The sequence below is a fragment of the Phyllostomus hastatus genome, unplaced genomic scaffold (genome assembly GCF_019186645.2).
Source record: "Phyllostomus hastatus isolate PE091 unplaced genomic scaffold, TTU_PhHast_1.1 phas_contig_948, whole genome shotgun sequence".
Taxonomy (NCBI): Eukaryota; Metazoa; Chordata; class Mammalia; order Chiroptera; family Phyllostomidae; genus Phyllostomus; species Phyllostomus hastatus.
In genome coordinates this window covers 6,274,342-6,300,403 of record NW_025333993.1, presented here as the reverse complement: position 1 = coordinate 6,300,403, position 26,062 = coordinate 6,274,342, and the positions used below count along the sequence as shown (strand labels likewise).

Genomic DNA, 26,062 nt, shown 5'->3' with positions numbered 1-26,062 from the left:
AAAAGGAAAACAATCATTAAAAAGTGCAACCTGAACTTGGAACATGAGAGTAAAAAAGCAATAGGAAATGTCTTTAGTGAAACAGAAGATGAAAAGGAGAAAAAGTAAATAAAATGAATTGAAAAATAAACATTCTAGAGAAAGTGGCAATTAATAAAAACAAGCAAAGAAGTTTCAACATACAAATAATAATAATCCCTGAAGAACAAAAGCAATGCAAAACAGTAAATACTAATAATTATAACTCAAGTAAATTTCTTGAGATTAAAAAAAAATGCGTTACACTTGAAAAAGGCATGTCGTGTACTTGGATAAGTTGATCCTGAAATGACCAACATGTAGACATACTCTAAAAATTACTGGACTATAAATAAAAGAAGATTCTTAGGGTATTGAGCAAAGAACCCAAGTAATTCTTAAGGTAAAGAATATTACATTGTGTGATTCTGATAGCATTGTTTTCTGCCAGATGCAGGGGAGTAACTTCTGATACACTCAAGGAAAACAAATGAGAGCCAGAAGTTTTACATCCAGCTAAGTTGAACGAAGTATAAAGACAGACAAAATTTTATGAAGATGAGTATGAATTTGTGGGCTATTTTTTCTTTGAGTCACTTTTTAAGGACTCCGCTAGAGAATAAACTTTGGCAACCAGGGACTGACTGCAGCGGCATTGATATAGGGGAACGTTCGATAAGATACTTGGAGAACTTAAACCAAATGATAGTTGTGAGTGAGTGGAATACGTAATGGTTATGTTCTCTGCAATGAAGATACATGATAAATAAAAAAAAAGTAGAATAAAGCTGCTGATTCATACTTATTAACAGGAAGTAAAAAAGATGTATTTCTTCAAATGAGATGCTTGGAGAAGAGGAAAGGGAGGGAAAGAACTTACTAGTTAAATTTCATTGATATTCCCTAGGAGGAGAAGGGTTTGTGGTAACCATGAGAACAAAAAACAAAGCTCCAAACTTTATTTTCTTCACAAGGGGAGTAAGAAGTACACTAGTGGCGGTAACAGCTCATAATATATGTTGTGCAGAGTGTGCACATCACGCATGCCTGATAGACGTGCTCTATTTTTGTTACTATTTTTCCCTCCCAATTGTTACCCTACTATTTATACATATTTGGGGCTTGCATTTTCTTACTGGGAAATTGACTTGTCTTCTGAAATTACACATTAAAGTCTCAATTTTTATTTCTTCTGCCTGCCTGACTATCAGACTTCAAGCAGTCATTTCAAAGTCATATCTAGCTTTACATGATTTAAAATTTTTGTTGACTGACTTTTGTTAGACATTGGAATTGTGCTGATTTTTTACTTACTGGAATTGTTCACAAAGGAATTTCAGAAGCAGGGTAGGTAGGGAAAAGTGTGACAGAAGTAGTTTTTCTGGGAACCAAGTTAACCAAAAAGTTAACATTTTCGTTTTTTCATAGTGATGTGCTTGATGTGATTACATGACATCCATTTTTACATGAATGTAGTAGAAAAATATTTTGTTACAGTTATGTAAATTTATTGTTGGAAGATGTTTGAAATACGTAACTCTCCTTCTTGCCCCTTAAATAAAACATAATATGGTTATAATTTGTTCTGTGAGGGTGGGGACTTTTTCCTACCCCTCACTTTTTTAATAATAATAAGTACTCTGCGTGAATATTTAAAACAATTTATAGAGCATAACATTTATGCATTTTTTGAATGAGTTTTAGTGAATTTAGAGTTGTACAGCTATCCCCACCACAGTCCAGTTTATATATTTTTAATTAAAAATAATTGAAGTTGGGCTTTGCCTCTCCCCCACCCGGTTGCGAGCAGCCAGGGTGTAGAGGGCAGCGGGGCGGGCGGCGCGGCGGGCTGTGGGTGGGCGCGGGCGCAGCCTCGGTGGAATGCCGACTACCAGAGTGTTTAGCCTAATGGGCGGGCGAGCAATTTCCACCTCAGTGTGCGAGCACACGGGAGTGTTGTGAAGAGTGAGGACTTTGCCCTCCCGAGCTATGTCTGTCCACGTGACTGTCCCTTACCTGATGTGGCCCATGTCAAGAGCCTTTCTGCCAGCCCCGTGGAGCAGTGTGTTGATTGATGAAAAAGTTGAATTGTATCGAATTACGTTCAAGAGAGCTTTGCTGAAATGAACAGGAGCTCGAAGGAGTGAGTGGAAGGCGGTTGTGGGTGCTGCCCTGGTTTTCGTCGGCTTCACTGCTCTCATTCTGATCTGGGAAGAGGCGAGCGTTTGGCCCCACCCCGCACACCTTTGAAGAGGAGTGGGCGGCCAGGTAGATCAAGAGGATGCTTGCCGTGGAGGCCAGGCCATCCAGGGCTTCTCCGCCAAGTGGGACTAGATGAGAACGAGCGGAGGAGATGAGAACCCGCCATTCACGTATCTGAAGCTCACCTTGTTCTGTCATTTCATTGCAGTTCAGCATATTTACTGCAAACTGTTACGGTCAAGTCCTAATGCTAGTAAGTGAGCGCTTTACTTGGAAAAAATTCAAGTTCACTTAGATCTTTTGTAATTTTTTAGTTTGTATATTGCCTGCTATTTTATGTGCACATGGCTCCTTCAGGCGATAGTTAAGAAAAACGGGGTCCTATTTTGCGGACTTCTTATAGTCTTTTGAAATGTAAACATTTCTTTGTCATTAATGTTCTTTTATAGCGTCATTTTTAATGTCTAATTAGTATTCTGCAGATCAGTTGCTATTTAACCCCATTGCTAATTAGGTCATAAATAATGTTTAAGTGAACACTTTGCGGCACTCTTTGTGCTGATCTTTGCCTCATTGCCTTAAGTCCAATTCGTAGAAGTTGCAGTTGTTCAGTTAGAAGATACGTGTGTGTTTTTCAGACTTTCTGTACCTATTTTCAGATACCTTTTAAAAGCATAATTTATGATTCCTTAGTAGCTATACATCAGAATTTTCTCATACTCTAGAATTCTGGGTACTTAAGAATGTTTGCCAATTTGATAGACAAAACATAATATTTTAATTTCCATTTGAATATTAGTGCGATAGAAAAAGTTTCCCATGTTTGTTATTCATATTTTCTGTGAATTTCCTTTTAATATTCTTAGCTGATATTTCTCTTGGGTTTGTTATTTCTTGTTAATTTATTAGAGTTCCTCACTGAACCCTTACTATCTGCCAAAAACTATTCTGAATGATTCATATTTATTAACTCATTTTCTCCTGATGATAGCTCTGAGATGGGTGTGGTGATGATTAACCCAGGTCAGGTAGCCCGCCCCGAGCCACAGCTGGTAAAGGATGGAGCTCGGATGCAAACGCAGCAGCGTGACTCCCGACTCCGAACCATCACATTCCTGCTGTGTTTCTCACTGCTGGCATGTTTTCCAGTTTGCATTTGGGCTTTAATTTTGCTCGTAGTATCATTTTTTATAGGTTTATGTTTTTGTGTGAAGGGACTAGATCCTATTTACAACTGTAATGCCTGGAACGTAATCGACTCTCAGATATTTGTTGAACAAATGAAAATAAACTCATTAACAATCTGTTGATGGTGGCGATCTTTTATTTTGGGTATTACTTTTAAAGGGATTCCCAAGGGTTTAATAAATAATTTACCCTTTGGTTTTGATAAGATACAATAAGCTTATCTGTATTAGTTTTTCTGGAAAGTCTGTGGAAGTAATTACTGCTTTAAAAAGGAATGAAAAGGAACATGTGTTCTTAAACGAGCAAATATGAGTTGTGAAGAATGTATTATCGGCAGTGATTTGAATTGCAGATTCACATGAAACGAAATATTTGTTTTGGTTCTAGGAATAATTTGATGGAGTTTGGTTTTTGGAGTTTTAGCAGATGGATAGATTTGTCTATTGTTTAAAAAACTTTTTGAATACGTTTTGGTTTGCTTTCAGAAGGCACGTTAAAAGGGAAAGCCAAACTAAGAAACCTGATATAAAAAAGTTGTTACTGCTTAAGGTTTGGGTAGGGTGGATCATCAGCTCCTCCAAAAGTGCAAAAAGTTTACTTTTTAGTGTTTTTTTTCCTCCCTTTTCCTACCTAGTGGTCCCTCTTTAGATTGGTTGAGGCTTGTATATCAGTTGATGCTGATCTTTTAAAAAGTTTAGAGTTCCATATTTTTTAATAGATCTGTGTTAGAGATAACATTAGAGAAAAGCACAGATAGTTTTAAGTTTCATTTTTACACATCATGCACAAAATACATTACACAGAATCCAGTACTCAAAAAGCAGACACTTGAAATACTGAAAATATCAGTATTTATTTTGCTAATGCAAAAAAGCAAAAAAAAAAAGTTGTTGAATGCTTGCATCTCTGTAACCTACGGGTTACATACAACTAGTCTTGTTTCTTCATACTGATACTCATATTTCTCAGGTTAATGCTCAGCTGACAGGTTAAATTTAGATTGTCCTTTTCTTCTATAATTGAACATTAATTACTCAATTTTCATGCATATGTTAATAAAATTTAATCCATTCTGGAAGTAAAAAATGAAGTAATCAGTTTTGCTTTTCCTCACACCTTAGTGGTAAAACCCTTTTAAGATTTAGCTTTTAAATTTTTCTGTTGGTTGCTTCCATTGCTTTAAATACAGTAATGTTTTTATAGCTGTTTTTTTTTTTTTTAATTTAAAGAACTAGTGACTGTCCTCCCTGAAAGATGAAATCAAATAACTCTCTATGCTGCCTTTCTCCCTGCCAGTTTTTATCCCCTTTTAAAAGTTTTTCTGTTGAGAATAGTCATGGGGATGTAAAGTACAGCACAGAGAATATAGTCAATAATACACCAGTACAATGTAACTATGTATGGTGTCTGATGGGTACTAGATTTATCAGCATGATCACTTAGTTATCTGAAGTCTAATTTCTGGGGCGTACAGCTGAAACTAATACTGTATGTCAACTGTAATGGGAAAATTAAAAAAAAAAGATTTAAAAATAAAAAGGTTTTCTGTTATTAAAATTCTCTAAAACTAATTTAAACTTCTCTTTCTTAGCAGTGTGCATTAATTATAACATCATCTAAATAAAGGCTCGATCAGTCAACTTTTGTATTTCCATGATACCTGAATGAAGGAGCAGAAGTGTATTTAATATTACTTAAAATTTTTTATGTATTGATTGTTTTTTAGAGAGAGATGGAGGGGGAGGGAGAAAGGACATCGATTTGTTGTGCTATTTATTTATGCATTCATTGTTTGATTCTTATATATTCCCTGACTGGGGATCAAATCTGCAACCTTTGTGTATGGGGTTGACACTCTTACCACCAATTGAGCTACTCGGCCAGGGTGCCATAATGTTCTAAGTGTATTTTTGGTTTGGGAGGGGAGGGGGAATGAGGATAGGAACATTTCCCAAACATGAATTACTTGAACCACAGACATATAGTTCAAAAAACTTTGTTTATAATCCAGATTTTAACATTTCACCTTCTATTTTTAAAAGTAGACATAATTGAGAAGGAAGGAAAATGCCTCAGGATGGTTCTTAAATTGGAGGCTGTACATCTCTACTGGGTGTATTTAGTGTTTTGTAAAAGATGTCCAGTTAAACAATGTGGTGGTGGCAGCCTCTTTTTATAGATTAAGGAATTATAAACTTGACCAAAGTGGTTTCTCAGAGTTTAAAAAGATTTTTTTAAGATTGGATGGCTTCAAAATAAAAAAATAAATACATTTTATCCACTTAGCATTTTTAAAAACTTTAAAGCTACATTGTAGCTCTTCCTAAAATGCAAAATTGTATGGTATGAGTTGTCATTTGAGATAATGTTGGATGATTTATTACTTGCATAATAATGGCCTGTTATTTGTTGAGAGGATAGAGGCTGTTTCTGTATCTAAAGCATCCTTAATGCGGACGAGAAGTTAGCAGTTATTTATTCTGCATGTATTCTTATAATGTCAGGGAGAAAATGTAAGTGGAATACTGTATTTTTAAAAAGGTAATGACTAATTGTTTGTTTGGAAAACTTATTTTTCTTTATTAGGAATTCTAAAATACATATTTTAGATAACAACAATTCTAATTTAGTGGGCTAACTATTTTTAAATGTTTTAAATGTTTAATTTCTGACTCTAAAAGTAGTATTCATTGGTATTTTCCTAAACTCCACAATGTAAGTAAATAGCTTTTAAAAGTGTTGAAGAAAAACGGAAGCACATTTAAATTTAGGGTGCTTTATCCCAGGGCATCTGTCTCTAGACAGAAGACGTTTCCTTGTGTCTCCAGGTCTCAAAGGAAGATAAGAGAGCCGAGGATTTAATTTTTTCCCTTTCAAGGATGGCAAAATTTTGTTACATGAGGAGTGTTTAGGAGGTAGACCAGGATTCAGTCCTGGATTATATGGAAAGTTCCCTGTTTGCTACTATAGAAGATTGGAAGACAGGATGGGTTAGAATTGCTTTGTCAATGTGGAGGGGATAAGAAAGAGAAGCTTGAACTTGGGAGCACTAATCAAAATACTAAAGATTGATGGGCAAGAGTGTGAATGAAATTGGTTTAAAAAATTGTTCCCTTTTATTTCTTTTCTTGCCTTTATCCTTAGGAATTAAAGAGGGCTTGTTAAGGTTCCAAGCAGCTCAGAAACATACCAAATGACATAAATTGACATTGAGTCTTTTAGGGGATGGATTAAATTGCTTTGGGTTAGAGAGTGATTTTCAAGCTTTCCTGAAGCCTTGGTTAGTAGATGGTTGCTGTGGATGACGGTATGGAGGATAATCTGAAGTAAGTCTTTTTTAAATGCTCATATTTAAGTATACAAGGTCTGTCCAGAAAAAGTCCAGCCATTGTTGATACAATGAGACCAGTTTGTGCGACATCGATGTAACCTGGCAGCCAAGGAGACTGGACTAAGAATGCACATGACACACGTGCGAACAATGACGGCTTCACTGTACTAGTCAGTGGGGGCGGTAGATGCTGTTGAGTGAGCATGTGTACTGTGTGGGTGACTCATTCAAAATGACTGAACGAATAGAGCAGCAAATCTGCATCCAGTTTTGTTTAGTTAAGCTTGAACTTCCTTTGTGGAAACTCTTTGGATGATTTAGAAGTCTGCAGCTATGGGCAACTGGTGATTGGCAGCTTCATCATGAAAATTTGCCTGCTCATGCATCATGTCTTGTGCAGAGTTTTTGGGAAAACATTAAATCACACAAGTGACTCAGCCCCCCTGTAGCCCAGATTTGGCACCCTGAGACTTCTAGCTTTCCCCAACACTAAAATCACCTTTGAAAAGGAAGAAATTTCAAGCAGTCGATGAGATTCAGGAAAATGCAGTGGGGCAGCTCATGGCGATTGGGAGAGCTATTTAGGGTCCCATGGTGCCGATTTTGAAGGGGACTGTGGCTTCATTGTCCTGTGTACATTGTTTCTTGTATCTTGTGTCTTTTTCAGTAAATGTCTCCATTTTTCACATTACATGGCTGGATACCTTTTGGATAGACCTTGTATGTTCATATGAAAACAAACCAGGAGACTTACTGATACCTGACTGGTATATTGACTATTCATAGGTACTCTTAAAAGATAATTTGGGAGGGCTTTGGTTTTTGTCTATGGGATCTTTATCTCACGTGCTGTTTTTCTAAACGTAAAGTTTTTGGTTTAGACCACAGGTGGCAGACACAAGGCCCGTGGGCCAAATCCGGCCCTCCACCTTGTTTTATCCGGCCCGGCACCTTGTTTCTACCCAGCGGCAGCGCCACGCTCTCGCTTGACTGTTAAAGAATAGTTACGTTTCTGCAGCCCTAAAATTACTCTCGGCCCTTTGGAGGCAACCGCGAGGCTGATGTGGCCCCCGGTGACAATAAGTTGGACACCCCTGGTTTATAGAATGAGGGGTTACTGTTAGATGATATTTAAAGTTTCTCTTAGCTTACAGTTCAGTTATTGATCCTTCTCTTTCTTCTGAGAAGCTGACTTCAGTTTGGTTTCATTGGACTTTAAGTGGTTTTCATCTAGGATACCTGAGTAGAGAGAACATGAGAAGAAATTAGGAAGACAAGTGTCGGGGGTGAGTGCTCAGAGATGGTGGAAAAGTGGCTGCAGTTTGCTGAAGGTGGAAGATAATTGGCAGTGATAGAAATAGGACCAACATGGTGTTTTCTTTTAATGTAACGATCAGAATCTGCTCTGTCTTAATTCAGTATATTTTACAAATGTTAGATGTTCTTCTGGAGATATTTACAGACATCTGTGGAAAACATTTAAGAAGCACTGCTTCTTGGTGTGGGATGAATCTGTACTTCGTTTAGGAGATAATTGCTAGGATAGGTGGAACTAGTCGATCTATTTTAAAATTAAATTGTATCTTTTTATAAAGATAAAATTATAAAGCACAAATGGGAACTGTGTCTCCTTGACATGTTTCAAAGCATTTCTCTGAATATGTGAGATTAAGGAAATTTTCTCAACCACTAAGAATTGTCAGAACACTGATGTTCTTTAAAACTATCTTTGTAGCTGTTAGCATCTACTGACAGTTTTTTTGTTTTATTAGAAATCTTGCAGAAATACAGTATGCTTATATTATGCCTATATCTTAGTTTAATTTGGTTCCAAGAGATGAGTGTTATTTATGTGGTCTCAATTTATATATTCAAAGACTTACAGGTTAATACTTAATTTGGCTTTATTGTTTTTAAATTATTTTTAAATTATATGTTAACATACATCATAATAAAAAAATGGCATGTTATTTCTCTTCAGCCTGATAAAGCTTGAGACCCCCAGGGAGCCATGTGTTCTCTTACGCCCACCTTCCATTTAGTCTTTTCATAGTAGAGCAAAAATGCTTTGTAGGATTTGTCTATAACACAATGTTTGAGAACCTATTTGAATGCATAGAAAGACATTTACAGAATGCTTCCTTTTGAGTAAGGGGAGTTGAATGTTGATTGCAGCTTCTGTTAGTAAAGCATATCTATATAGTAAAAAGTTAAAATCACAACAACTGCATGACTTAAAGTGTATTCTGTGTGTATTATCATCGGATTGCTTTTGGATTGGAAAGTAGAGTATGATTCTAATCCTTTACAGTTGCTGTTAATTTTGCTCTAAACCTGAAAGCGTTAACAGCGACTTGAAAATGTGACAAAGCTCAATTTCATTTCTTGTTTATTGCTTGTTTCCCTATTGGACAATTGGAAGTAGCCCTGCCCTGGCAACTAAAATAGGCTATTTGCATAACCTAGTTTGATTGGCTAGCATTCCGACTAACAGTTCCAATCATATGGTGTAGGTTTAGTGGTAGGCTATGCTAATTAGCCGCTGTTGCTGGGGTTCAGGATGGTTTCCCGTGTGCTGTTCTGCTGCATTGTGTTGCCTGGTGAGAGAGACATTGATAAATGAGTGTTTAATGATCTGCAGCAGTTCCCACTCACTGCGGGCAGGCGGATTTTAGAACAGAAGTGGAAATAAGGATTTAATTGCTCTGTTAAATACCTGTAACCAGAATATGTGTATTATATTATAGAAGTTAAGTTGTATAAAATCTTTACCTAATTAAGTACTTTATAACATAAATGGGAAACACTTTAGCATTGTCTCTTAAAATATAACTGAGCAGCACAATGTACAGGCTTTTCAAACTTTGTTCAGTAGAATTGATCTTTTTTTCCCACGTTAGAAACAGTACCATTGCATAAAGTAGCATATTTGATTTTTCTCATGATTTTGACCTTTTATAAAGGTACATTGTATTTTTTAACAAATTTGTGCAAGCTTTTGGGCAGCATTTATCTCGTATTGCTCATGTGATCTAGCAAATAGGAGCATAAACTTGAAACCCTGTTCATGATCTTCTCTTCATTTGGTTGTTACTCACCACCTTCTGCTATTACTACTTTTCAAATTTAATCAGATGTTTTAACTATTGCTTGTACTGTTATTGTAAGTCTGTAGTGGGTACTGTTAGATAGGAGATTCGGTAGGAAATACAAAGCTCAGTGGTTTTGTTCAAGGAATGTGAGAGGTGAACAGTAAATACATGAAAAGTTAAACAAGAACGTAAGACAACTACACAGAAAGTGCCACAAGGATTTATCTGGAAGAATGTCTGGGGAAAAAGCTACCAAGGTGTTTTGAGGATATGGGCATGGGAAAGGCTTAAAGAGGAAGCCCATAGAACTTGTGTGAAGGTTTTAAATATGGTTTAGGATTCAAATAGCTGGAGAGTAATAGAAAGGAATAATGTTTTAGTGGGCAGAATAGGTGATAATTGAACAACAGTCATATTTCTGGTATTATTTAGTTAGCCGGCACGGCAGGTGGTCACGATGATGAAGGCTCCCAGTCTTCCAGATGCTTCAGTGCCCAGGCTTCCGTGGGACTGGCGTCATTCCTTTAACACAAGAACTGCTGTGTTACTGTTCTAACTCGCCTTCTCTTGGCTTTTCTTCACTTGATTTTGTGGCAGCCAGTTCTCTTCACTTTTCGTGTCTATTGGTGAAGACTTTTTAACTTCCCTTCATCCCTTTCTCGGCCTTCAAGCCCTGGAACACCGGATAGCACCAAAATAATTGACATGAGTTTAGATGTCTGTATCAAGGTTTCTAAAAATTTAATTGTTCTTTCTTTTATTCAAGGGCCCAGTAGAAAAGCTAATTGGACACTATTACAGCCTTGTGAATAATGAAAACAAAAGTTAAACTTTAACATTTGATTATTAATTTTATTTTCCTAGGTATATATACTTAAGAAATATTCTAAAACAAATGTATGGAATCATTTCATTGTACCGCGTAGTCAAAAGGCCATTGACTCCTGCACTCAGGACATTTATTATTCATTGGAGGTGGATAAGATATTTCTTAACTGTATCACATCGTGAAATATCTATGCTACGGGGGAGGTAGAAATCCAGAAGAGGGGCCTTTTTGGAGTAGGACCAGGTAAAGGTTCTTGTGGGAGAGGTACTTTACGTGGGTTTGGGAACGGGGCCTTGGCAAGGGGGTTCTTCTGGGAGCCTGCAGTTGTGGCCGCTGCTGTGCCGGGTGCGGTGGAGGCCTCCGCAGGAAACTGAGTTCGCTGGGATCCACGGTCAAGGAGACTGTGTTGTTAGGGGCCGTGGAGAGTGGAGAGCATAGGCTTGGAAGTTTTTCTTGTAAAAAAGCGGGGAATTTAGAAATTGTTTATAGCAGTGTTTTATAGTGTTTTTAGAACAACATGCCTTCTATGAATGCTCGTAAGCCTGTTTTATTTATTTATTTCTGTATTTACTTATTAAGCAGATTCCCTTTATTTATTTATTTATTTATTTTTGGAGAGAGGAAGGGAAGAAGAAAGAGAGGGAGAGAAACATCAGTGTGTGGTTGCCCCTTGCGTGCCCACTACTGGGGACCTGGCCCGTAACCCAGGCATGTGCTCTCTGACTGGGAATTGAACCAGTGACCCTTTGGTTCGCAGGCCCGCGCTCAGCCCACTGAGCCATACCAGCCAGGGCTGTTTATAAATTATAAGAGGCATTTCTTCAATTTTTAAAATACGAAAATATGATATTGAATAATTTTAAGATGTTTGGTCTAAACAACTGGAAGGTTTGAGCTGCCATCACATGAGATGAAGTACGCTGTAGGAGAAGCAGATATTTGGGGTGGGTGGGTACATCCCAAAAAGGTCAAGTTTTGGATAGGTTAAAAGTTTTCACTCAGCTTTATTGTATTATGATTGGCATACAGTAAGTTGACATACTTAAAGTGCGTGATTCGGTGAATTTGGCACATAACACATATGAAGCTTTTCACCACAATCAGAATAATGAACATATCTACTCCCTCCCCAAATTTCTTTGTGTTTCTTTGTAATTGTGCTTCCTGTTACTCCTCTCCACCCAACCCCTCAGTGACTACTGGTCCGCTTTCTGCCAGTGTACATTACTTCACCTTCTCTAGAATTTTACATAATTGGAATTGTATAATATAATATGTGGCCTTTTTTTTTCCTGGTTATTTTCATTCAGCGTCATCACTTCGATTGAGTTTCTTGCATGTTGTAGCACATGTCATAATTTTTTTCTTGTATTACCGAGTAGTATTTCATTGTGTGGATATACCATGGTTTATTCACTCATTTGTTGAAAGGATGGGGTTGTTTACAGTTTTCGGTTGTTACAGAGTTGCTGTGAATATTAACGAACAAGTCTTGATGTGGATGAGTTTTTATTTGTCTGGGGTAAACACCTAATAGTGGAATGACTGGACCATATGGCAGGTGTATGCTTCACTGTTTCAGAAGCTATTGAATTATTTTCCAAAGTGGTTGTGCTATTTTTCACTTCTATGTGCTGTAGAGTTTTAGTTTCTCTCCACCTTCCCATCGTTGGTATATGTGGTCAGCCTTTTTAACTTGAGCCATTCTAATAGATGTGCAGTGATACCCCATTGCATTTCCTAGTGATTAATGATGTTGAGCATTTTTGCATGTGCTTATTTGCCCTCTGTAAGTCTTCTTTGGGGATATGTTCAAATATTTGCCCAACTATTTTTTTCCTTCCCATCATTAGGCTTTGAGAAATACCTGGTTTTGGATACAAAAGTCCTTTGTCAGGTAGATGCTTTGCAAAGATTTTCTGTTAGTGCATGGCTTATCTTTTTATCCTCTTAAAAGTGTCTTGAAAAACATGTTTTCAATTTTTCTAAGTCCAGTTTATTGATGTTCTTTATGGATAATGCTTTTGGGAAAACTTTTGCCCAATTGTCCCAAGGTCTAAAAGATTTCCTATAGTTACTCTTTCCTCCAGATTTTATAGTTTTGGACATTACATTTAAATCTGTCATCCTTTTGGAGTTAATATTTGTAAATGGTGTTGCAAATTATAACTAAGAGATCACTTTTTTTTTTTTTTTTGCAAATATGTAGTTATTCTAGAACCATTTGGAGAAAGAGTAAGTCCTTAAAACAAATCTGTATCTTTGTCGAAAATCAGTCTTCCATGTGTGCGTGGATCCGTTTCAGGACTTCCTGTTCTGTTCCATTAATCTATTTGTGTGTGTGTCAATTCCAGTACCGTATTGTCTTTATTACTATAGCCTTAAATGAGGGGGGACTGAAAAAGACGGAATTTACTTATAAGAAATTGTGTATTTATTCTTACATGTTTAAACTTCAGTCACCTTCAAAGTACTTTCCATATGATGCAATTACACCTATTGAGACATTTTTTCCACTGCTCAAAAACAGTTTTGAACTCATCACTTTTGATGGCTTTTAGTGTTTCTGTTGTTTTTTTGTTTCACCTTTTCCACATCGACAAAATGTTTCCCTTTGAGGACATTTTTCATCCAGGAAACAAAAAGTCATCTGGTGAGATACCAGTTAATAGGGAGGGTAGGGCACAGGTGGGCAGGGTCATGCTGTTTTTGCTCAAAGACTGCTCACCACTCAGCACATTGTGGGCAGGCATGTTCATAAATCACCCATCATGAAAGGCAAATGCATCAAAAGAATCTTTAAAAAAATGTCACCGCAGCCAAACTCAGCCTCTCACAACAATGCCAGCTGGTACACTGGCACAGATGGGTTCCTAGAACACTCCTAGTGGGGGATGCCTGTACTACAAGGGGCCTGCCCTTCAGATGATGATTCTGAGTTTTTGGGGTTCCTACCTCATCATGCATTTTGAAATCAGGTAGTGTTAATTTTACAACTTCCTTTTCAAAATTATGTCTACTTTAGGTTCTTCGCAATTCCATATTGTTAAATCATTTTGTCAGTTATACATATGCCTACTAGGATATTGATTGGGATCGTGTTGAATCTATAGATAGTTTTGGGAGGAATTGAACATGTTAATATTGATTTTTAAACTTCTTTTGTAGATTTTATTTATTTTTAGAGGGGAAGGGAGGGAGAAAAAGAGGGAGAGAATCATCAATGTGTGGTTGCCTCTCTTGTACCTCGTAATGGGGAGCTGGCCTGCATTCCAGGCATGTGCCCCTACTGGGAATCATACCAGTGACTCCTTGTTTCGCAGGCCTGCACTCAGTCCACTGAGCCACACCAGCCAGGGCTTAATATTGATTTTTTTGAAAAGAGTCATGCATATGGTGTACACATAGTATGTCTCTCCTATTTAGATTTTTATTTTATTTTTTTAATTAAAAATGTTTTAGCCCTGGCCGATGTGGCTCAGTTAGTTGGAGTGTTGTCCTGTAAACTGAAAGGTTGCAGGTTCGATTCCCAGTCAGGTACATGCCCAGGTTGAGGGTCAGTCCACTGTCATGGTACATGCAAGAGGCACTGATGGATGTTTCTCTCCCTCCCTTCCCTGCTCTCTAAAGTCCATAAATGTGTCGTCAAGTGAGGATAAAAAGAAAACGTTTAAATACTAGTCTTTCAGCTCTTTTGTCAAATTCATACCTGTTTTATATTTTTATACTGCTATACAGGTTTTTAAATTTCAGTTTCTGATTGTCGTTGCTAGTACATAGAAATACTGATTTTCGTATATTGATCTTGAATTCTGGAAGCTTGCTAAAATCACTTACTAGCTTTAATAGCTTTTTGTAATATTTTGAAGAGCTGGAGAGGACTTGTTTTTGGAATTGTGCCCCAATGCTTTCTTCCTTCCACAGGACCATCTGCAGTACTCGGTGACTGGTGGTTACTCGAATATGTGAAAGAGTGTGTCTGAGCAGACAGGTGGTACGAAGGAAGCACTTTAAGAAAGATGAATAACTTCAGGGCAGACTGTAGTCTTAGGAATCTGGAGCCGGGGAAGCTTTCTCGGAGGTGATTATGGTATGCCAAGCACACAGTAATGTATTAGACAATGCTTGTTGAGCCTAAGTTTAGAACCCTCCAGTAACTGTTTGGAATAGGTAAACCTGCGAAAACACCAGAATCTGCCTCTGTTCTCCTGGAACTCGCCGTCTGTGAAGAGTTAGGAGGTAAAAGAACAGTGAAGAGGGGTACAAAGGAATTTACTAAGGAACCCTGGGCAGAACTTGGGGAGGGGTTAGCCATGTAGGGTGGGGCACTTCAAGTCTGGGTGAGTGGGAGAGGATTGGTAGTAGAAAGGGGAAGTCAGGCAAAGGCATTCTTTTGGGGGGGGTGGAGATAAATTTGCTTCTAGATAAAATATGTAGAACCCCTAAATAGAAATCCCAGATTGCAGAACATGCAGAAATGAAGAGTGAAGCGATGGGTATTGGTCTGGCTTTGCCATGAAAGGAAGAGAGAGTAGAGGCGAGGCCAGGGCCTCCCTGGAGAGGGCTGGAGAACTGCGGGGCAAGACTCTGTGGGTCCTTCCTGTTTTATTCGTGAGGAAACGGGGGCACAGAAAGCGAAGAAAGGTGCCTGAGGACCCTGGGGGGGGCTCCACAGTCCGTGCTTTTAGGGTTACTCTGTGCTTCCTCTACAAGATTTCTTTAAATCTGCTCACTTATTTAATGCTGTTTTCTTTCATAAGGAAACTCTAATACTATTAGAAAATTAGAACATCAGCCTCACTTGTCCCTTGCAGAAGGAGAATAAAAAAATATAGGGAAACCAAAGCAATGTATTACATTTATACAACTTATAGAATCCATATCTGGAAACCGTGGGGCTGTTGATGCTTGGTTAGTAACTAAGGGATATTCTGCTAGATGTCAGGTCGTTTAAAGTCATGATGAGCTATTATGTGAGATAAACGGCAGATACTTGTTGAGCATTCATCATGCCGAGCATTTTCTCTGGGTGCCGTGTGTGTGTTCGTGCATGAGACCGAATCTTTGCCGTCGTGGTGCTTACATTCTAATGGATGCGGCTATTCCATAAACATCTCAAAAAGTACATTGTTGGGGAAAGGACTGTTTTTTCTAGAAGGTCAAAGATGGTTCCTTCAAGGGAGTGCTTTACTTCAGTTTCATTTGACTTCTTTCAAACAAGCACACACATCTCTGGGGTAGTCTGGTTTCTAGTGCCTGTCACCGTCCTGCGCGGGCTCTTGCAAATCTGTTCTTGTGTCGTGAACAACTTAGTGTTTTTCCCGGTCGGGTGAGAGGAATGGTAGTTCACACGAAAACTCGGGAAGCTGCATATAAAAATGTGTTCACGTGTAATCGCTGTCCACCTCGTCACAGCCCAGGGAAAGGTGGAGGTTAGCACCCTGTTCTTCTCAGGATTGGCACTCTCGACATTCTTGTTATTCATTTGGGGGTCAGGGTTTTCCTGTTTTTATTTTTTTATTATCATTATTATTTTTTAATCCTCACCCGAGGATGTAGTCTGTTGAGAGAGAAGGAGGAAACACTGGTGTAGAAACATCAGTCAGTTGCCTCCTGTACTCACCCTGAGCAGGGATCCAGCCCAAACCCGGGTATGCGCCCTGGCCAGGATCAGACCTGCAGCCTTTTGGTGTACGGGACGACGCTCCAGCCAACTCATCCGCCTGGCCACCGTGGGCTTTCCTGTTTTTAAAAAAGCAAGTAGAGTGTACTACCAAAATGCAGAGGCTTTAGGAGGCAAAACAGTGGGATAATGTGCAGGAACATTCAGTCGACGGAAGTCCTTGCTAGAGAACCATACATACCCTTCATATTTTTCAGTAGTTAATGTGGAAGAACATTTTATGACTGAAAGTTTGAAAAAGTTTGAAAAATGGAGCTCTAGGTCTCTCAATTCACTCATTTTGCATAAAGTGGATTACACTGCATTGTCTCACTTGAACCATCTCCTATGTATTGTAATTGTTTTTGAAATTCCCTTTTTTCTAAAACACAATGAATTAAAGCCATTATTAATAAATACCTTCAGTGGGTGCCACTGAGAAAACGAAGGTAACAAGTTGCATTTTTCAAAAACTGAAAATGACAATTATCTATTTAGGACCGTTGGGGAAATTTTAAAAAAGATTTTAATTGACTTTTTTTATTCATTAAAGTGGTTAATGGGAAAATTGGCCACTACTTTCAAGCTATCGAAATACTGTCATCCTGACACTTGGAATCCACAGCATGAAGACAGTTTTCAGACCCTTCATCTTTGAGTTTGTGTGGTTGCGAGTCCCTGAAGTGTGTTCAAATGTGTCAGCTCGGGTGAGCCTCCCCTGGGTCTTGGGATGATTTCTCACCCCCACTTGACAGAAGGGCAGCTGAGCCTTGGAGAGAAGGTGAAGGGTCATTCTGTGAATCAGAGGTGAGGCTGGACTTGGTCCTTTCCGATGCGATCCTTACACAGTGCCTGTTGTCTGCCCGGGGCGCTGCGGGCACCCACCCCTCCTTCCCGCTGTGGGAGCGCGGCCCCCAGGACCGGCGGCAGGAGGTCAGCTGTGAGGGCTCCCTCAGTGACCCTGGGGTCTGCAGCTCTTCCCAGACCGCGCGGTCTGCTCTCCGTACTGGTGTCTCCCCGTCCTTGTGCTCAGCGCTTGTCCGCCTCCCGGGGACAGTCATGGCTTGGGAGGGGACGGGAGGGCCCTTAGCGCCTGACTGTGGAAGCATAATTTCACGGCCGTGCTGCTCTCCTAATAGGAGAGAGTTAGTTTGTTTTTTGTACTCCCCTCCTCTCGTTGAGTCTGTGTTGAAGCCTCCTGGCGTGAGCGAGTTGAGTGAAGCGGCGTGTCTTGAGGGTCCGTACGCGCCCGTTCACTTAGCGCTGTGTCAGTGCGCGAGGCAGCAGTTCTGTCCTTAAGGGCCTTAACGTGGCGTGAGAGGGGTAATGGCAAACACATGGGCTACAGCAATGACCATGTAAGTGTACAGTGTTGTATAGAGAGGTATGTCGTATGTAAACATATGTGTGTGACTGTAGATATGTTTTCATATATATATGAGTGATTCTTTCGGGGTGCCTCAGACTAACCTTGCAGCCTCTGGAGCCTCAAGACCCTAAATCCAGCTTGCTGCCTCTTTTTTATAAATACACAGCCACACTCCTTGGTTTATGTGTATTGTCTGGCTGCTTTTGTGCTACAAAGGTAGGCTTGATCAATTACGACAGACAGTGTGCTCCTAAATATGCACACTGGCTTTACGAAAAAGTTGGCCGATCCCTTCTCAAGACCTTGCCCACCACTGTACCTGAAGGTGCGGTTCAACCTCAGAGCTAGACAATGAAGCTTGCCTGGAATGGCAGCAGAGGTGACGGATTGTCGGAGTGGGTAGTTCTGTCCTCCAGCGTTGGGTCACCGTGGTAAGTCAGAAGGTAGGGGTGAGTGAGTATCTTTGCTTTCAGGTGGGAAACCTATTGTGCTTTCAAAAGAGTATTGTTGTTGGTGTTTTCTGGTAAATGTAAATTGTGTGTAGTGATTTTAAAAATGGGCATTAAAATGATTGTAAAGGTATATACAGGTATACCTCTGGAGTTAACTGTAGGTTTGATTCCAGACCACCTCAATAAAGGAAGTATGGCCAAAAAATGTAACATCTGTAACACCCAGTAAAACGAAGCACAATAAAATGTGCACCTGTATACGTTAGATAGTGAAAGCGGTTTCTGTTTCCGAGACTCCTTCAGAAGTGTTAGTTGTTAAGAGTTGGGCTTTCTCCTCTGTCTAAATATTTTCTTGTAGCAATACTTTTTTAAAATCTGTATTTCTGATCATGTGTCTTCACATTGTGACCCCCTTATTTGACTTGGGTCCTCAAAATGCTAAGAACAGGGGTTGAACAACTGTTGAGTGTTTGTTTCACATAATACTAATAATGTAAAATCGTTTTAAAAGGATTTTAGTAGAAGCCCCCCTGTCAGTTGATGAGTTAACATTGTACATTTTTAAAATTATACTTTCATGCCACTTATTAAAGTACTTTGTGCTATATAACAACTATTTTGAGGCTTAAAATTTGTAATCAAATTTCTTGTTTTAGTGGAGGGACCCATATCATCCAATCACCTCAGAAATCTTTGAAAAATACTGATGTCTGTTCCCCAATTTCAGACTTAATATATTTGAGTCCCAATCTGTAGAAGTTGGGATTGCATATGTAATTTTTTGGCTTTATCATGTTCTAATTTTTTAAATTTTATTTTTCAATGACAGTTTATATCAAATATTTTGTATTAGTTTCAGGTGTATGTCATCTGTTTATAAAAGCTTCCCACATGAGCTAAATATTTAGGTAGCAATTTTTATGATGAAAATTTGTAGGATAGTAGCAAAGTTTAATATGCTTCTAGTATAGGTCATGATTTATTTTGAAAAAAATTGTATGCTGAATTTCTCTGAATTCATATATTGAACTGAGGGGAATATGTATATAATAGGGGTTATTTAATTTGATAATTCATATCAGTTTTCTTATTCCTGCCTCAACTCTTACGTACCTGTTCTCTAAGAAAAAGTTTACCTTTTCTAAACTGCAAACATACTTCTTAAAGTTTGGGAGGTAATTTTGTATTAGTCCAGGTCCTTACTAATGGTAAGCGTCATACATCTGATCAGTGTTTTCAAACTGGGAAATAACATTTCTCATGAGTGTTTACAAACCATTTCAGGTTGATGCTAATTTCTGTATTCACTAAGGTAGACTAACTGATATGATACACATACCCAACATTTCAGTGGTTTAAATCCGAAGTTTATCTCCTGGCTCATGTAGTAGCCCAGTGAATGTTAGACCAGGGGTGACGGCTCTGCTCTCCCCAGTTACTTATCCAGGGGCCGCACTGTGGGCACCCCTCGCAGTTGACAAACACATGGTGTCTGAAGGTCGCCCTGGTTTTGGCGCTCAGTCACTGCGTTGGTAAAGAGTGTGGAGGTGTACACGTGGGAGATTTTTACGGGCCGGGCCTGCTAGCACCACACACACAGCACTGACCACTTCCGTTGGTAACCCCATTGGCCGGGTCAGAGTCTGTGGCCATGCTGGTTGCCAGGCAGCCTGGGAAATGACTCACTGCCTCAGGCAGGATAGAGAAGCACCCTTGGTTATTGGTAAGCAGTCTCAACCATGTGGCTGGTGTCGCCACCTTAAACACCCGTCAGACGTTGATGTATCCTGCATAATTGCATCTTGTATTATTCTTTTCTCATTTCCCCATGCTTCTACAAAATTATTCCCCTGCCTCATGATCCTGTTTTTTTTTGGGGGGGGGGAATGGTGGTCACTCATTGTTTATTTATGTGTGACAAAGTTTTTGTATGCAGACAGCAGAAACTCATCCTTGGCCAACTTGGGCAGAAAATGAATTTAATGGAAGGCTGTAAGTTAGCCCACAGAATTGATTGCAAAGCTGGAGATTAGGATAGAAAAGGGATACCAAGTGACCAAAAGATGACAAACACACCTACTGGTTGGTTTGGTTGGAGGACCTTTTTACCAGGGCACAAGATCTCATGTTGTGCTGTAAGATAGGAAAGTGATTCATTCTTGATTTTGCCACCTCCCTTTTTGGACAAGTGATTGAAACTTTCTGGATTGCAGCTGCCCCTCTGTAAATCGAGGTGAGGAACTTGGTGTCCCATACCTGTTCGTCCACTCACTCACTGAACAAATATTTACCGAGTGCCTGTGTGCTGGCGCAGGAGCGATGAGCTAGACAGAGCTGCTCCTGAGGGCACCCCCCCCCCCCACGCAGATGGGGGCAGGGCTGGGCGGCATTCACTCCCGGGTTCTGGGGAGGTTTCCGGAGAAGGCGACGGCAGATCTGGGTCTTGAAGGCTGAGTTCAAGATTTCTAGGGGCGGCAAAGAGGAGGAGGGGCAGTGTCCTAGATGGAGCAGTTTTGCCGTGGCGCTGAGCAGCAGCAGGGATGTGCTGTACGGGAGCAGGAGGGAGGATGGTGCGCGGTGAGGTAAGGGGGTGAACGCTGAAACTGGGAACCCTGGGCTTTTCAGGGTGTTGGTGGTTTTGGAACTTCAGTTTTGAAGTATGTTAATTTGGGGAGAATGAACTGAAGGCACAGAGACTGGGTAAGGAGCAGTTACTATAGAATCCCCCCTCACCACCTTCTCCTGAATTAAGATCTTGACAAAGAGTATGGAAATAAACAGATGGATTTAGGAAACATTGCTGAGGCCAAAGCCCCAGAATGTGGTTAGGGAGAGGGTGTGTGTGTGTTACGTGTGAGAGAAGGGAAGGGAGAGGGAAGAGCGGACAAGAGTGGACCAGGCTCAGGTTTCTAGCGTGAGTGGATGGGCGGGGAGATGCCCTTGTTAGAACAGGGTCACGCTGGGCACTCGGGCCCACGCCGCAGCCCTGCGCCGGCGCGGCTCGCGCAGCGTGCTGTGCTTTCCAGCGGGGTTCACGCTAGCCTCGGAATCCCTCAACAGCGCCTGCCCCCGACGGCCACCGCCGGACGGGCGCGGGAGTCTGTGCTCGCGAGGGCACCTGGCCGCCGCCTCTGCTGCGCCGGGAGGAGGGAGAGGGCTGCGCGCCGCTCCCGCCCCCGCCCACTCTCTCTTTCCCCGGCTGATTTCCTTCAGAGCGCCGGTTCTCTCATCTCACTGCGTTTACTCGCTTGTTGTCTCAGCGCTCCCACCGCCCCTGGCAATAAAATACTGGCTCCAGGTGGCCAGAGACTCTGCCCAGTATCTTCACATTTCTGTCCTCGATGCTAAAAACTCGCTCTAGTACAGCACTCTTCAATAGAAATACACGCCACTTTCATACTTAGAGTTCCCAGGAGTCCCAGTTTAAAAAGCCAGGAAAGAGAAAGTTACACAATTTTAGTGCTATATTGTATTTCACCAGTATATCCAAAATATATTATTTCAAAATTAAAAATTAGTAATGAACTATTTTACCTTTTTGGGCACCAAATTCTTGGAATCTTGTGTTACATTCATAGCACATCTCAGTCCCAGCCAACTGCATTTCTCGCTCCCAGTGGCCTCCCGTGACCTGTGGCTGCCGTTCCGGACAGCGACAGCGGGGTCCAGAGCCCAGCCCAGCAGTGCTCTCGAGGGACGGGACAGAGAGCAGGCCAGGGCGTCACGCTGTGCGCCTGAGACTACGTGACGTTGCATGGCCCTTAAACCCAGTTAAACACTTTTCTTAAAGAAAGGAAAAGTAAAATAACTTTCTAGGTGGGAAGTAGGGAGAAGTGTTATGTATCCATATTTTGGCATCATTCGATTAGAAAATAAGTATTTTCTTGTTAAAAATAGCTTAGTATGATTTTAGCCTTATGATTATACTTAGAATTTTACAGAATTATGTATTATTCATGTCAGTATACAGTGAGGTTACTTCCCCAAAGTATCCCTCAGTCCTTGCAGACTTGTTTGCATCCTAGACAGTCTCAGGTGGTGTCTCGTGTTACGGGATGTGCTGTCCAGCGCTGTGCTCTGAATAACTAGGTTCTGTTTGAGGGGGGCACGGGGCATGGAGGGACCTCTGACACTAGTGGTTTGGGAAGCTTGTGGAGGTCACGTGATGCAATGACTCTGTACAAAGTGAGGCAGAGAAGTTTGACAGAACTTCATGTTTTCAGGTATTGATGTTGTAAATAAAACTTTTAAAGATGGTTTTCTCTTTTTAAGTAATTGTGAATATACCCATAGTGTTAATGGAAAGTATCAGTTGTTCCAGTGGTAAAATTTTCTGTATCATTGTCACTCAGGATGAAGTATCCAGTTACAGTGTCATACAGGGATCCGAAAGGGTTGTACCTGAAACAGCTTCGCGATGACGTGCTCATGAAAACCTAGAGGACTTTCAAGGAAATCTGGTGCTGACAGAGCGCTGGTGTCAAAGAAGGTGGCAGGCTTTTGAGCGTTTTGAGACGAGTGCCTCTCATACAGAGAGAGAGAGATGTAGCACTGGCCTCGTGAGGAGACGTGCAGCCTCCTTGCCTTCGGGACTGCCTTGTCATCCTGACTGTGCTCCTGTCAGGCCGACAAGGTGTCAGGGAGCACCCTTCTAGTTGGCAGATGGCATGCTGTCCTGTTCACACACCACTTAATAAGGCCCATTAGATCTTCAAAAAAAGTGATAATGTCAAAGCTTAAAGCTATTGGAGATGGTTGTTTGGGTGTGGTAAACTTTTTTTTTCCCTGCTCGAGCATGCAGAGCAGTTTGGTTATACTTGTCAAAAGATAAAGGCTCCCCAAACCAGTGGTTTGGAGACAGAGGAAGGTGGCTGTGTGTGACCTGAGGTGGCCCCGGATGCACAGTGGTGCTCCCTCCCTCCCTCTGTGACGGGGGGCGGGGGGGGGCTTACCTGGGCAGGGGGCACGTTTTCCCCAGTGTCCTGTGGCTCACGCCTCAGCGGGGACCAGTACCCGGGCTTCTGTTCCCTGGGCAGGTGTCTTTTCCTTCGCCACACCCTTCTTCCCCCTTTTATTGTTTTTGTGCCTTTTTCCTTCATGTGTTCAATAAAACGTTAACTGCCGTATGTGCTTGATAAAGTGAGAACTGCTGAGCTATACTCAGAGGCAGTCTTTCAGGTTTAAATCACAATGCATTTAGGGAGATGTCATCATTCAACTTCAGGCCCTTTTCTGAATTTCTGATCGTCACCACTAGTTTTCTAGGTCACCCAGGCTCCAGACTCCTGAGTCATTTTTGAATCAGGTTGTCTCTCATCCTCCATTTTTAAACAAGTTTTCCAGTCCTTTCAATCCCCCTCACGGTGTGTGTTCATATGGCTCCTTCCTTCCGTTCTCAACATTAACCTCCGAACGGCGCTCTTAATCGTTCGCTTGGACTGCTGAAATAAAATCCCCTAATTAATCTATGCATGTAGTTTCCCCTTTCCCAGTCCATTTTATACATCAGTTCTATTATGATAAACTTAAGTAATAGAACGTTTACTGAGCATTTACCATGTGCTAGATAGTATTTCAAATATTAACTCTTGAATTTTTATAATAATCTTGAGGTTCATATATTGTTAATAACCTGTTCTGCAGGTGGGAGGGGAGACACAGATTTAATTACCCAAAGTCACACAGTAGCTAGAGAGGGAGTGCAAATTGAATCCAGACAGTCCAGAGTGTGCATTGCTGTAACTGAAAACACAGCTGGAGTTGGGTTGCTCCTGGCACAGCTGTTCTGACGCCCTCTTACCTGTTTTCAAGTTCAGCTTCCTTAGCCTGGCGGCAGGTCTCTCGGCGCAGTCTGCCTTCCCGTCCGTAGCCTGCTCCTCTGTCTGTCTGTACTCTGTTGTCCAGTCAAACTGGAGGTGACATTTGAGAAATGGGAGTTGAGCTGATCAGTGAGGCCATACGTTTGAGGCAGCTCAGAGAGGACTGGCAGCAGCTGAGAGGCTGGGTGGTGGGGGTACTGGAGCTGTGGGGCGGGTTGGGTGGGTTGTGGGGGTGGGGGTCACAGGGTGCTGCCCTAGGTGGAGCTTGGGGCCAGGTTGTAAACACTTCTAGGCTTGTCTTATCCCACAGGACATTTTCATGAGCTTTTTACAAAATTCATGAGTATTAGAACACTGGCTTTTTCTTTTTTTAAGGTGCTTTGTCAAATTTGATGTGAAGTTTTCTCATTTTTCCTAGACTCCTTTTTAAATTCCCTTCTCTCCCAGCCACAGCCACTCACTGGCCTGTTTGCACCTGAGTTTGAGCGGCTCGTGCTGGGGAAGGGGCATGCTCAGGCAGGCGGGTTTCCTGGCCCCTGCCCCCCCCGCGCCTCACTAGTTCAGCTCACCCTCACTCCTTGACAGGGACTCAACAGTCTCTTGTCTCGGGGAGGCGTTTCTTGTGTCTCTCCTGCACTTTTCCACTCTTTAAAAATTTTTTATTTATTTATTTTTAGAGATGGGGAAGGAAGGGGGAAAGGGAGGGAGAGAAACATGGATGTGGGAGAGATACATCGATTGGTTGCCTCGCACATGCCCCCAGGTGGAGACCTGGCCTGCAGCCCAGCCATGTGCCCTGACTGGGAATTGAACTGGTGGCAATTTTGGCTCTCAGGCTGGCTCTCGGTCCGCTGTGCCACACACACCGGCCAGGGCTCCCCTCTTTCTTGGAGGCCCAGCTCGGAGTGGTGAAGAGGAGACTTAGCCTGGTTGGCATTCCTGCTGAGCAGCTTCGGCGGGACCCTGTGAATGCACGGCCACCACACTTAGGGCCATTGTGGGCCACTGACCTCCAGCTCCTTTCTGTGTAAAACATGATGAGTGCTGCGATAATGCTGCCCAATTCATAGTGCTTTTGTGGGTGTACATGTAGGGGTACCGGGATAGTGTTCAGCATGGAATAAGTTCAGCGAATGTCGTTACTGATTTTTATTTTTATTACTTTTTCTGTAATTGTGGAAAACCACTCTGCATTCTGGAACAGGGTCATAGAAATCTGCTGTATCCACACTGTTGTCATTGAGGGCACTCTGGTTTGGAGCACTTCGCGTGTTTGAGAAGTAGAAATATTACCTCCTTTTGTTTATTCATTGACTTACTGTTTGATCTCTAGTGCGTTTGGGAGTTTTCCAGGATCCTTATCACTGGTTGTGAGGCTCCCATCTTCTGCCTGATTCTCTCCTGCATGAGCCCATCTCAGCGTTTCTGACTGTATTGCTGGGGACTGAGGATAGCGTGTAACACTTTGGGACAGGGACGTTTTCCAGACCCTTGCCTTGTTTTAATCCTCGCCTAAGGATAATGTATTTATTGATTTGAGGGGGTAGAAACTTTAGTGTGGGAAAAATCAATCAGTTGCCTCTTACAGTGCCCAACTGGAGATTCAACCCGCAACCAAGGGTGTGTGCCCTGACCAGGGTTGAACCTGCAGCCTTGGTGTATTATGGGACAGCACTCCAACCAGCGGAGCCACCCTGCCAGGGCCAGACTATTTTCCATGTGATACTAGGACTGAGACGCAAATTTTAACCACTTTTGCACAGTAGATATGGAAGAAGTAAAACTAATTATGAGCTTCACAATGGTGTATTTATTTCCTATTGTACATAAATATACTTTTAATGAAGGGTTACTGTTTTTATATTATTAAATTTTATAACCTCGAACAGTTAAAAATTTGCTTAATGCTTCACTTTTAAAGTGTCTGGTCAGATGAATATCTTGCCTTTTGGGCATTCTGTAATGGAAAATCCCCGTAAATATACAGTGTTTTAATTGGAATCACAAAGCCAAATGATTGCCTCACTGGACAATTTTAAGTGTTACGCTGCAATTCAATATAGGTACCCAAGTACTTAACTGGATTTAAAAATATCTTGT

General features: G+C 41.1%; 1 protein-coding gene and 1 pseudogene across 3 annotated transcripts in view; both read left to right on the top strand.

The window, feature by feature from the left end:
• The window catches only part of DYRK1A (dual specificity tyrosine phosphorylation regulated kinase 1A), a 135,572-nt gene that overhangs the window by 61,952 nt on the left and 47,558 nt on the right, over positions 1 to 26,062 (top strand). The window lies entirely within an intron of this gene.
• Positions 1,900 to 2,352, top strand: LOC123827992 (annotated as a pseudogene).